Here is a 12,124-nt window from a genome sequence, read left to right on the forward strand (position 1 = left end):
CGATCTGACACCCTGACTGAGAGCACAAGGGGTGGGAGGGTAGCATGGCTGGACCGTGTGTTCACCTGTATCGGTCAGCAGGTGCCCCACGTGCAGGGCCCGAACATGGTCCAGACAAGGGACCAGGAGTAATCCTCTCTTGTCTCCACAGAGCAAGATAGCCCCAGGCCATATGAAGAGGTAACCTGGGGGTACTTTAGAGCCCCTAGGATTCCTTCAAAGCCCCACCCCCTAAGCAGAATTCAGTGTTGTGCTNTTATATGATTTTTTAAAAATTGAAAATCCGTCTTCTCACTAGTCTGCAGGCTCCGTGAAGACAGACGCTGTGTCTGATTTGCTCACTGGCCTAGCCCCAGCACCCAGCTTTAGATGTTTCAGAAATACTTGCTGAATGAATGAATGAACAAATGAGTGAGCACCCAACTCGTGCCCTGCCATGACCACCATCCATTGAGCGCTCCCTACTTTAGAACCAGAAGGCCTTGGGGGAGACAGATTCTACCCCTTTGTCTTTTGCCCTTGAGCGGTTTGCTGTACCTCTGGGGTTTCCACATGCCATGCTGTCGACCCATAAATGGAGCGGGAAGCTCTCCTGCCTCCCGCATGGGGCTGTTGTAGGGGGTAAGTAGGAGCATGCATGTGAGCTGCCTCAGTGTATGATGTAGAAAAGGTGCTCAGCAAACAGGGACTGGACAGCATCAGCCCTACATCCTGTCCCACCTCTCCCCAGGGCCGGCCCTCCGATGTGGCCAGAGCTGTCTCCACCACATACCCTTCCACCACACTGCCTGCACTGTGCCCTTCCTCCCCCACACAGATAGCGTTCCTCCACATCTCCACCAACCCAGCTCTGCACATCCTGGAAGGTTCCACATTTTCCTTGGTGACTTCCTTGACAACTTCAGTCATCACTCATCCCCTCTTCTGAAAGGTCTTAATATTTTTGAGGTGACTGTCCAATCCTTGCTTGATTATGCACCGTCTTGAGCTCCTTACGTGCGGTCCAGGAGTCCCAAAGGCAGGGATGAGACATCTGGTTCTGAACTCGTAGGCATGCATACACCTGAGAGGAAAGCGAATGGAGGTGCTGGGCTCCCCCCAGGGCCCTCCTGAGCGTTGGGCCAGGGCAGGTATATGAGCTCAAAGAGGCTGGGGGAGGCAAAACAAGTATAACGCCACGTAAAAGGCTGTGCAAAGGTTTGTACTGGGTTTTGGAAGCACAGAGGAAATTGATAATTAAATCTGTATTGGGGGAAGGGGGTAGGGATGATGAGAGAGAAAGGGGAAGCAAGAAGGGAGAGAGGAAGGAATTCTTCATCCCAGTCAGAAAAAGACGTTTGATGGAGATAAAAGGGCATTTTCTCGCCTTTGCCTCTTGCAGACTCAAAGGGGATGAAGGTGCTTTGCTCCTGATTGATGGGTTAGCAGAATTTGCCTCCTATACCGTTGAGGCGAGGCTGGTGGGAGATTCCTTCGACCCTGGTCCCGGCAAGTCTTTCCCTCTCCCTGCTGGAAAATGTCATGGAAAGATGCCCTCCAGGACCCGATCTGCCCAGCATCAGATGGGGTGTGCCCTAGCCGGAAAGCTATGTGCCGAGGGGTGGTAGCTCAAGGGTCTGGCTCTCCTGGAGTGATCTCCATGCCCCAGGGCACGCTCAGCCCTCTCGAAGTGACTGACTTGACACCCCTAAGAGTCCGGAGGGTCCCAGTAGACTAGGTGCTGGCAAGTAGCAGTCCCCACATAGCCCTGCCTTTTCCCTTGGAGCCAAGAAGTGACATTAGAGGTGGGATCCTGTGGGGTTCCAGAAGGGGGCAGGAGGAAGGGTCCTCTCTGAAAGCAGGAAACACGTGCTGTAATGGGAAGCTCTCAGGGTCTAGAGCCCATAGTCCTGGGTTCAAATCCTTGCTGTTCTATTTGCCGGCTATGTGACCCTGGGACAGTCACTTCTCCTCTCTAAACTCAGGATCTTCATCAAGAAAGGGTTGTGTGGTTACATTTTACCAAGGAGTTGGGAGGTTAAATGAGAGGCTGCTATGTGAAGGCGCCTGACACAAAGCACCGCGCTCCTTACAGACTCAGCTAATGTTTGTTGATTCACACCCTGCGGGGCGCTGCTCACTGCCTGTGACACGACTGCCCATCCTTCCATCTCTGCCAGCTTTCTAAAAAATTTGCTTAATGTTTATTTATTTTTGAGAGAGAGACAGACAAAGAGCAAGCAGGGGAGGGGCAGAGAGAGAGAGAGAGAGGGAGACACAGAATCTGAAGCAGGCTNTGGGGTGGGGTGAGGGGGACCCCTTTGCCTTGGGCAGGCCCTCCCAGCCAGTGGCATTCAGAAAGCTTTGTGCGAGTTTGCCTGGAAAGCAGCCCAACTGGAGCCAACAGGTCCACACTGGGTGCGCTGAGGGCCCGGGGCCTCCTGGCCTGCACCCTGAGAGACAGTGTGGTCAGCAGGGAAGTGTGAGGGACTCAGGGGCCCTCGGGGGACCCGGAGGAGGTCGCCTCACACCCACAGCCCCAGACAGGGATCCGGACAACCAACAGCAGCAGCTGGAGCCCCGCCTCTGGGGCCCTCTGCGGGGCTCCCTCTGGAAGGCCGCGCACCCATGCAGCTGTCCAGGATGTCTGCTCCTGATGCCACCAACCCAGGATCTGGGCGGCAACCAGGCCAGAAAATTCCAATTGCAAACACGGGAAATCTACGGGGTGGTGATCGAGTCTATCAACAGGGAAAGTGAAAGCCAGAGGGGCTGAGTGACTCGCCCAGGTACCTAAGCTGGCTGGTGGCAGAGCTGCGGGGCTTGTGTGTGTGTGTGTGTGTGACAGCCTCGGTGCCCTAGGGGACGGGGCTTCCAGTCAGGAAGCTGCCCATCCCCCAGAGCAGCCTTCACTCAGGCCACACCCACTGGAGGCTCAGACACACTGACGCTGTCCAACCCGGAGTGTGACCCCTTTGGCCCTCCTCGGGGTCAGCCGTGAGGACGGTGGGTGGTGGGTGTTTACTTGTGTAACCCAAACACCTAGAAGAGTGTCTGGGTACATCGGAGGTGTTCAAAGACCGTTTTATAAACAAATGGGTGGCTGTGATGGCTCGGCTCCCCGAAGGAAACAGGACACACACCGCAAACAGGGGGATTTGAGGACGTTGACTAGCGGGGCCATTTGCGAAGGCTCAGCAGGCTACGGGGAAGCCACAGCCATGGTGTGGTACCCCGGCACCAGCACGGCGGGGCTGTGACGCGCCCTAGCCTACAAGGGGCAAAAGGCGACAGCCTGCAGGTTGTCAGCAAGACCAGTAAGGAGAGACGGGTGCTGGGGTGCTGCCTACAGAGGAGCCGGGACTTTGGTGAGGAACGCAGCCAGCCCGAGGCAGGCCCGCAGGGAGGGGCTGGGACCGGGGTCCCGGTGCTTCTCGTGCTCTCTGACCCTCTGCTGGGCTTCCCTTGGCCGAGCACAGTTGGAGGCTTCGTGAGGGCAGAGATCTGAGTGGAGAAGGGCAGAGGGGCATCTGGAGGAAATCCAGTGCCGAAGGAAGGGGTCCCCATCCCAGGACCCGTCCAGGGAACACTGGCCGAGTCTTTTCCTTTTCCCTTCCTTCTCCAGTGACCCCAGTGGGAGACCCAGGCTCTTCTGCTTCTTGAGGAGACAAGCCCTCTCAACTGCTCCCTCTTCCTGGCTGGATTCAGGAAGGCTGCCCCTCCCTCCCCACCTTGTTTTTCACCCTTGGTACCTACAAGCCTCCACTCTTCCTCCCTTCTAGAACTAGAACTACCCTCAGTCAGGCTTTCACAAGCTGAGCACCGTTGACATTTGAGACTGCTTAATCCTTGTTGTGGGGCAGCTTTGTAGGATGCCTAGCAGCTTCCATGGCCTCGATCCACTAGGTACCTGATGCCCACCCTGCCCCCCAGCTCCCAGTTGTAACCACCAAAAATATCACCAAATATTGCCAAGTGCCCCTTGGGAGGCAAAATCAGCCCCCGTTGAGAACCAGTGCCTTAAATGGACTCTTCCTAGGCCAGACACCTGGGCCCACCCCTGCCTCTTATACTGAAAACTAAAACACTCCGTTTCCTTGTTTCCTGGGTACTCCTCAGAGCTCTCAATGTTAAATCCAGTCAGTTACACAATTAGCACGCGCAAACACAGCCGTTTGCAAGCAGCAGCAGCAGGCAGTAATTTTTGGAAAAGTGATACATAAGAATATATACATATACAATAGGAAGCTGCTTAAATACAGATAGGATGTATTTATTTTCCCCCACCTTGTTTCAAAATGGATTTAAGGCAGCTTAAATTAAATTAAAACAAGTGAAGGCAAATGAGACAATAGGAACATAAGAGTGTGCATTTTAGATGGAGGTTTGTAACCAAACGTATAAAATGAAGGATTGCGTGCTTGCTAAAGATGGGCTATAAATTTAGCTCCATGCTCTTGGGATCCAATTCAAAAAGGGAAGCAGGGCCAGCTATAGTATTGGCGGGGAGCTTCCCATCACGCAGACCCTCGGAGCTCAGCCAGCCTGATGGCTGCTTTCTCACACTGACCTGCCTCTGGGCCCCAGCGCCTGCCCCAGGCAGCATGTGGTTGGATTAGGTGCATAACTGGGGCAGGTGATCAGCCAGATTGGGGTTCAGCCTTGAACCTTCCTTGGTGGGACCTGGCTGAGATGCCCAGGCCATGCCCAGAATTGTTTCGGGAGCTGGAGGGATGAGCAAGTAGCGCTGTCATTCTGGTGGCTTCCAGGAATTGGAATGGAGCACTGTGCTTGGGTTTTTCTCCTTCTTTCTGGGTTGTTGGTGTCTCTTTCGCATGTAATCGTCTCACTTTGGGACTGAGGATGTGATACCCATTTTACAGGTAAAAGTAATGACTAATGTTTATTGAGCACTTAGCACGGGGCCAGGCCCACCGTTAAGTGCTTCATGCACATTATCTCAGTCTCCACAATAACCCGAGCCAGGCACAGATGAGAAAATTGAAGTTTACAGATAGGAAACGAGGCTTATAAAAAGTTAAGCAACTAGCCCATATCACATATCTAGTAAATAAAGGAGCAGGAACTGAAATCCAGTCTTGCTTTACTCCAGAGTCCATGCTTGACTCCCCTGCCTCTGGAAAGCTGGAGGTCATAGAAGAAAAGGAGTCAAGAGGAACAAAATCCTCATTCGGGGTCCCAGCCGGTTCCTCCTCCATTTCAAGGAATCCCTACCTCTGTGCTCAGGGGGAAGAAAGAATTGGTTTTATAAGATGAAGATTGATCTTGTCTTTAATTAAAACTTCGATACATTGTTCCTTATGGGGTTTTGCATTAATTTTGATTTTTAAAAATGTTGCAGGGGCACCTGGGTGGCTCAGTCAGTTAAGCGTCCGACTTCGGCTCAGGTCATGATCTCATGGTTCATGGCTTCAAGCCCCTCAGAGCCTGGAGCGTGTTTCAGATTCTGGATCTCCCTCTCTCCCTGACCCTCCTCTGCTCACATTGTCTCTCTCTCTCAGAAATAAATAAAAAACATTTCTAAAAGACCTTATAAAAATACTGCATTAAAATATTATTCATCTTATTATTTTGGCGCTCCCTTAAAGTGTGCATGCCAGACGTGAGTGCCTTGCTCACCTCCTCCTCTTCCCAGCTTCCAGAGAGTCTAACACTATCTACTCCTGGCTTTCTGCTTGTTCCACTGATCGGTCACAGTTTCCTTGTCATGTGAGAGGAAATAGCCTTGTCTCCTCTGCCTGGCAATCAGGCCTGATATAAGAACCAAGAGGGAGAGGAGGCTGGGAAAGCAAATCCCTTGGAGCTGTTTTTTCCCAATGATGATGCCAAATGCTCCCAGACTTCACAGTCTCCACCCTGCCACACCGGCCAAGATTATCATGCCACGGGGTGGGGTGGGCGGGCACTGAGATGCAACGGCAAGGTGCCTCACCTGGGGCCACACTACCTGGGTAGGTTCTTGGCCCAAGGCTTACCCCACCGCCTCACCTGCTTCTCAGTCCTGGGCTTCTTGGGTCCTGCTGGGAAGCACAAGTCAGGTGATTCCTGTCCCTGATCGCTCCCCTCTCCGGGAGTCTGAAGGATGTCTCTCTCTGCATTGCCTCAGCAGGCTGTGAAAACCAATCCAATCCAATCTATAGGAACAGCAAATGGACTCTATGGAGAAAACATAGGATGTTGTCTGAGTTAATAAGATAACAATTTAATATGCTTCTCTCCCCCTGCCCCCAGTCTCCGTCTTAAACAAGCTAGCAAGTGTTCACAGTTTGCCTTTAAGTAATTTAGAGAAGGCATTTGAAATTCCCATCTGCCCTGCTCCCCGACCGGCGATGTTTCTTGTCACTGGCTAACAGCATTTAAAATATTTACAGCCCTTTCTTTGCCCTGGGGGTATATCAGAATAAATCATTGTTACCACCAATAAATCAAAAATTAATCTCCAGAAAGCTCGATACCTGTCCTGTCTCTCACATAACAAGTAGCAGAATCTATCCAAGAGACTTGGCATCAGCTGTATCCGAGCTCCCTTGGCATCTGCAGGGAGGAGGTGAATTATAGGCAAAGGGAGCCAGGGCTCCACACTGCCCCCTGGTGGAGCTGCTCCAGGACCCCGGCCTGCAGAGCCCTCACTGACAATGACCCCTGGCTCTGAGTCCCTGATTTCATACCAAATCTTCCCAGACACCACAGTCCCCTTTCATCCCGGGACTGTACCTCCTCCTTTGCCTTTTTTCCTCCTCATTATCTTCTTGTCCTCTGTTGAGATGTCCCCCCTCTCACATTCTCAGTCCTTTTTTTTCCTTTTACCCAACTCTTTGCTTAGCCTCCATTGACCCTTTCCTCTTTCTTTCCCTCTCCCTTTCTTTGAAAATTCCCTCCTTCCTCTTCCTTCCACGTTTCTCTTGCTTTGGAATTCAGGGCAGAAGAGTTAGAAATCTAACATGTGTATTACGTGCCAAGTATTGAGCTAGGCAATTAGCCACATCTCAGTTAATCCCCAAACAGCCTCTCAACGCTATCCCCATTTTACAGATGTGAAAACTGTCGCTCAGAGAAGTTAAATAACTGATAAACCACTTGCATAAGCTGACGAGCGGTAGACTCAGCTCGCACTCCTAACCACCACTGTACCACAGACATTCCCAGGAGATCGGCCAAGGAATTTGGAAGTTATGTTGAGTGCAACTTAGATCCAGTGAGATTCTTTTTGTTTATTTTTTTTTTAACATTTATTCATTTCTGAGAGACATGGACAAAGTGTGAGTGGTGGAGGGAAGACAGAGAGAAAGAGGGAGGCATAGAATCCAAAGCAGGCTCCAGGCTCTGAGCTGCCAGCACAGAGTCTGACACGGGGCTCGAACTCACAGATAGTGAGATGGTGACCTGAGCCGAAGTCGGATGCCCAACTGACTGAGCCACCCAGGCACCCCTCCAGTGAAATTTTAATGAAGAAAGTGACATTGTAAAAATTTTAAATCACTGTTTCAGAAATACTTACCTGTGAAAACATAGGCAGAAAATGCTCTCATTGGTTAATCCTGAATGGGAGTGGGTAATACAAATATTTATTGTTAGTATGTATTCCCAATGCCCTTTTCTGTATATAAGGAGTATTTCATAAATTTTTTAAGTTAGCAAAAATATATTCTTGAGGCTGTGTGGAAAAATGAAGGTTCCTGAGGTTCTGGACATGAATTAGGGAATGATACCAAGGTGCGGGAGAGATCTGAAAGCTTGAAAAGAGGCCATAGCAGCAGTGACCGAGGGAACTACGTGCATTGGAAAGATATTAAAGAAGTGGGCTGGGCATGAGAAAGGAGGCTAACACTCAGGTTTCCTTGGCTGAATGGCAGTGAGTTGGGTCCTTGGAAAGAAGTGGGAAGGGGTGGCCCAGGACAGAGAGCTCAGAGAGAGTTGTCTGGCTGAGTTTGCAGCCACACTTGAGGGTGGCCCTGGGGGGACATTGGAGAAGATGCGGCCTCTTCAGAAGGGAGTGTGACATGAGTGGAGGCCCAAGGGTGGACCCTTGAGGAACCGAGACCTTTTACCTTTCTACATCTCTGGTCCCTCTCTGGCCACAGAGGGGCCACAGAGGGGCCAGAGACGTAGAGACATGGTCAGGAGTTTATGTTCTCATGGAAGTCAAAGGAGGAGTGAATTTCAAGGAAGGACTGGGAGGAACGGAAAGTGTGTGCAGTGTCTGTATCCCACTAGTACCTCCTTCGTGAACATCTGACTCTTCCTTTCCCCATCTTCTCATGCTAGACCCTCCCTCTCTTAGCGTCACGTACAGCCTCCGCCTCCCTAAACTACATGAAGCAAGATACAAAAAGAAGCCACACAGGTCCCCCCTCCCCCAGCAGCACGAGGTCTGCATGGGGTGGACTGAGGTTCCGAGCAGGGGCTGAGAATGCAGGCAGAGCATGAACGAGCCTTTCCTCTGTTGTGCCCTTCTCTTTCCCTTTATATGGCCAGAGCTTCAATAGTGTGGGAGTGAATTTTTTTGTTTTTACTTTTTCCTCTGCTTTTTTCCACCCCTAACGTCTACTACTTGCATAGACTTTCTACATGCGTCCCGCTAATGAGGTTCTCTCTCAACTTGTTATTCTCTCTGTAACTACCTGAATTTAGAGAATTTATGTTTGTCATGACTATACAATAACACATGCTCATTGTAGAGAATTTGGAAAAGGCAGAAAATTGCAAAGAAAATGAAATCCACCCATGATTCCACCACCCAAAGATAACCACCGTTATTAACATCTTGGTATATTTCATTCCATTTTTTTCTCCTGTACATGTATGTATATTTTATAAAGTTTTCATAAATGCACCATAATCAGAATGTATTACGTAGACGAGATCTTACTGCAACAATAAAGACTCAAAATTTGCCATGGCTTAACACATTAGAAGTCTTTTTGTTGCTCATCAAACGATCTTGGCCAATTATGCAGCTTTGCAGGGCAGCTCTGCTCCACAAAGACATTCAAAGACCTGAGCTCCTTCCATTTTATGGGTCCACTATCTCCTTAGGGCCTCATTATGTCTCCATCCAGTTCTCAAATAGGGAAAGAGCACAGGAAGGAGGCACAACCACTCTTCAAAAGCCTTGGCTCAAAGGGGACACACCCTTCTGCTCACAGTCTATTGGTGATAACTTAGTCATGTGTTCCCATCTGACACCAGAGGAGGCTGGAAATGTAGTCCAGCCGTACCCTTGGCTACAACCCCCTTTCTGATAAAGGTGACAATGAAGGGTCGACTGGTGGCTCAGTTGGTTAAGTGTCCAACTCTTGGTTTCGGCTCAGGTCATGATCTCACAGTTTGTGAATTCAGGCTCCACTTTGGGCTCTGCACTGTCCATGTGGAGCCTGCTTGGGATTCTCTCTCTGCCTCTCTCTCTCTGCCCCTCCCCTACTCTCTCCCTCTCTCCCTCTCTCTCTCAAAATAAATAAACTTAAAAAAAGAGAGAGAGAGAGAGAGAGAGACAATGGATTTTGGTGGACAGCTAGGAACTTAGACTATGTATCCTGTGACACATCCCTAAACTCCCCGCATCTGATCTGTTTGCTATCAATGCTTTGCTGTCTTACACCTCATTTAGCTTACACATGCATTCAAACCCCAGTGCAGGTACTGTCCCAGAGCTTAGAGCTTCTTTACCAGCCCTAAGCCCCCTTGGCTGCCTTGGGTGTTACTCCTCTGTACTCCTACATTACACTGTGATGATAGATGACTCAATTGTCTCCACAGTTAGACCATGAACTTCTTGAGTGTATCATCTGACACCCCACTAGAAATCAGTAATTCATATTGTTGAGTTCTATTGCACAATTGTACTCAGTATACTTGCTAAGCAAGATAGGGAATAAGTAGGAGAAAAAGAGTATTGGTGCTGATCAAGAAAGATAAGCCCCAGGAGTCTACTCGAAGGAGCTTCTGGGAAGAGAGTGGTGTGGTGCAGAAGCACAGGGCTGGGTTGAGGGAAGTACAGGGCTGGGCTTAAGGTGAAGTGTTGATGGGATGATTATTTGGACAGTAACACAAAGACAGTAGAGGAAACCAAGAGGAAACAAGGCTCTAAAACATCGAGAGAAAGTAGTCAAAGGGCTTCTCAGTTCCCGCCAATCAACTGGACAGTCTCTATCTCCATCCAGGCCTGACTCTCCAGCCCTGCCCTTGCAAACCAAGGGTGGTAAAATCTATGCTCTTCCTTCTCTAGATGTTATAACCTGGTTGTGCCTCTGGGCCCATGACTCTGCCAGGGATTTCCCAGTGCAGTGGTGGGAGTGTGCTAGAGAGACAATGGCCTGGGTGATTTCTGCCCCAGTTGTGATCCCAGGGTCTTGGGACAGAGCATGGAGCCTCGTTGAGATTCTCTCTTTCTCTCCCTCTGACCCACTCCCCCACTCATACTCTAGCTCTCACTCTCACTCTAAAATTAGAAAAAGGGGGGGCGCCTGGGTGGCTCAGTCAATTAGACTTGATTTCAACTCAGATCATGATCTCACAGTTCATGGATTCCAGCACCATGTCAGGCTCTACACTTACAGTGTGGAGCCTGCTTGGGATTCTCTCTTTCCTTCTCTCTCTGCCTCTCCCCACTTGCTCTCTCTCTCTCTCTCTCAAAATAAATAAATAAGCATTAAAAAATAAAAATTAAGTTTAAAAAAGAGGCAATGGGTTTTGGAAGATGTAGATACAGTAAATGTTCTTTCAAAGTGCTTGGCTATAAAGAGGGAGAAGGATGCATAGTAGCTCAAAAGGGATATGAGTTTAATAAAGGGCTTTTGGAGGTGGTAGGCAAGGTGGTTGTTGTCTTGTTTTTGTTTAGTTTGTTTTTACAGTTATTGGAGAGACTTAAGCATGTTTATATGCTGAAGGGAAAGAGCCAGCCAAGGTTAAAAGTATAGTACAGAAAAATGGATTCCATCAAAAAAAATTTTTTAATGTTTATTTATTTTTGATAGAGATGGTGGGGGGAGGGCAGAGAGAGAGGGAAACACAGAATCTGAAGCAGGCTCCATGCTTTGAGCTGTGCACACAGAGCCCGATGCGAAGCTTGAACTCACGAACCATGAGATCATGACCTGAGCCGAAGTCAGACACTCAGAATATGTGGACCATCTACCAGCTTTGTATCCTTATGAACACTTGGTATTGTTAATCTTTTTAATTTTGGCCATTTTAGTGAGTGTGTAGTGGTGCCTTGTTGTGGTTTTAATTTTTACTTCTCTGACGACTAAAAATGTTGAGCATCTTTTCATGTGCTTTTTGGTCATTTGTATTTTCGTTTGTGAAGTGTACATTTAAACATTTTGCCCATTTTTTTGTTTCTCCTGCTATTGGTTGTACTGTTCTTCTAACTCCTAAAAATATATGTATATCTTGGGGGTGCCTGAGTGACTTAGTCAGTTAAGCGTCCGACTTCAGCTCAGGTCATGAGCTTGCAGTTTGTGAATTTGAGCCTCGCACTGGGGTCTGTGCTGACAGCTCAGAGCCTGAAGCCTGTGGCAGATTCTGTGTCTCCCTCTCTCTCTCTGCCCCTCCCCTGCCTGGTCTCTGTCCTTCTATCTCTCAAAACATAAATAAACATTAAGAAATATATAAGATATATGTATATCTTTATATGGAGATATTATATATATATTTACACATATGTATTTGTCTTTTTATTTTCTTAACAGTGTCTCTTAAAGAGTACAAACTTAAAATTTTGATGGAGTCCTGTGGCATCTGGGGTTCAGTCTGTTGATGACCCACTCTTGACTTCAGCTCAGGTCTTGATCTCAGGGTGAACTTGAGTTCAAGCTCCAATTTGGGGTCCACGCTGGGCATGGAGACTACTTAAAATAAGAAATAAAAACAAAACAGAGGGGAGGGCTAATCTTGAGCATGATAGACTTTTCCCTCTGAGCTGTATCTGGAAGAAATAAAGCGACAGTGCAGGAGAACAGAGAGGTTGGGGGGTATGTTGCAGGGGAGGGGCAGGTAGCTGGGGGGAGCAAGAAGTCTCTTGGCGCCACAGTGGAACATAGTCTTGTAACTTTGACAGCCCCAAAGCTCTATCTCCCATAAGGAAGACTATGATGGCCAGTATTTTTTGTAATTGCAAAAGGTT

The sequence above is a fragment of the Crocuta crocuta genome, unplaced genomic scaffold, assembly GCF_008692635.1.
Source record: "Crocuta crocuta isolate KB4526 unplaced genomic scaffold, BGI_CrCroc_1.0 scaffold318, whole genome shotgun sequence".
Taxonomy (NCBI): domain Eukaryota; kingdom Metazoa; phylum Chordata; class Mammalia; order Carnivora; family Hyaenidae; genus Crocuta; species Crocuta crocuta.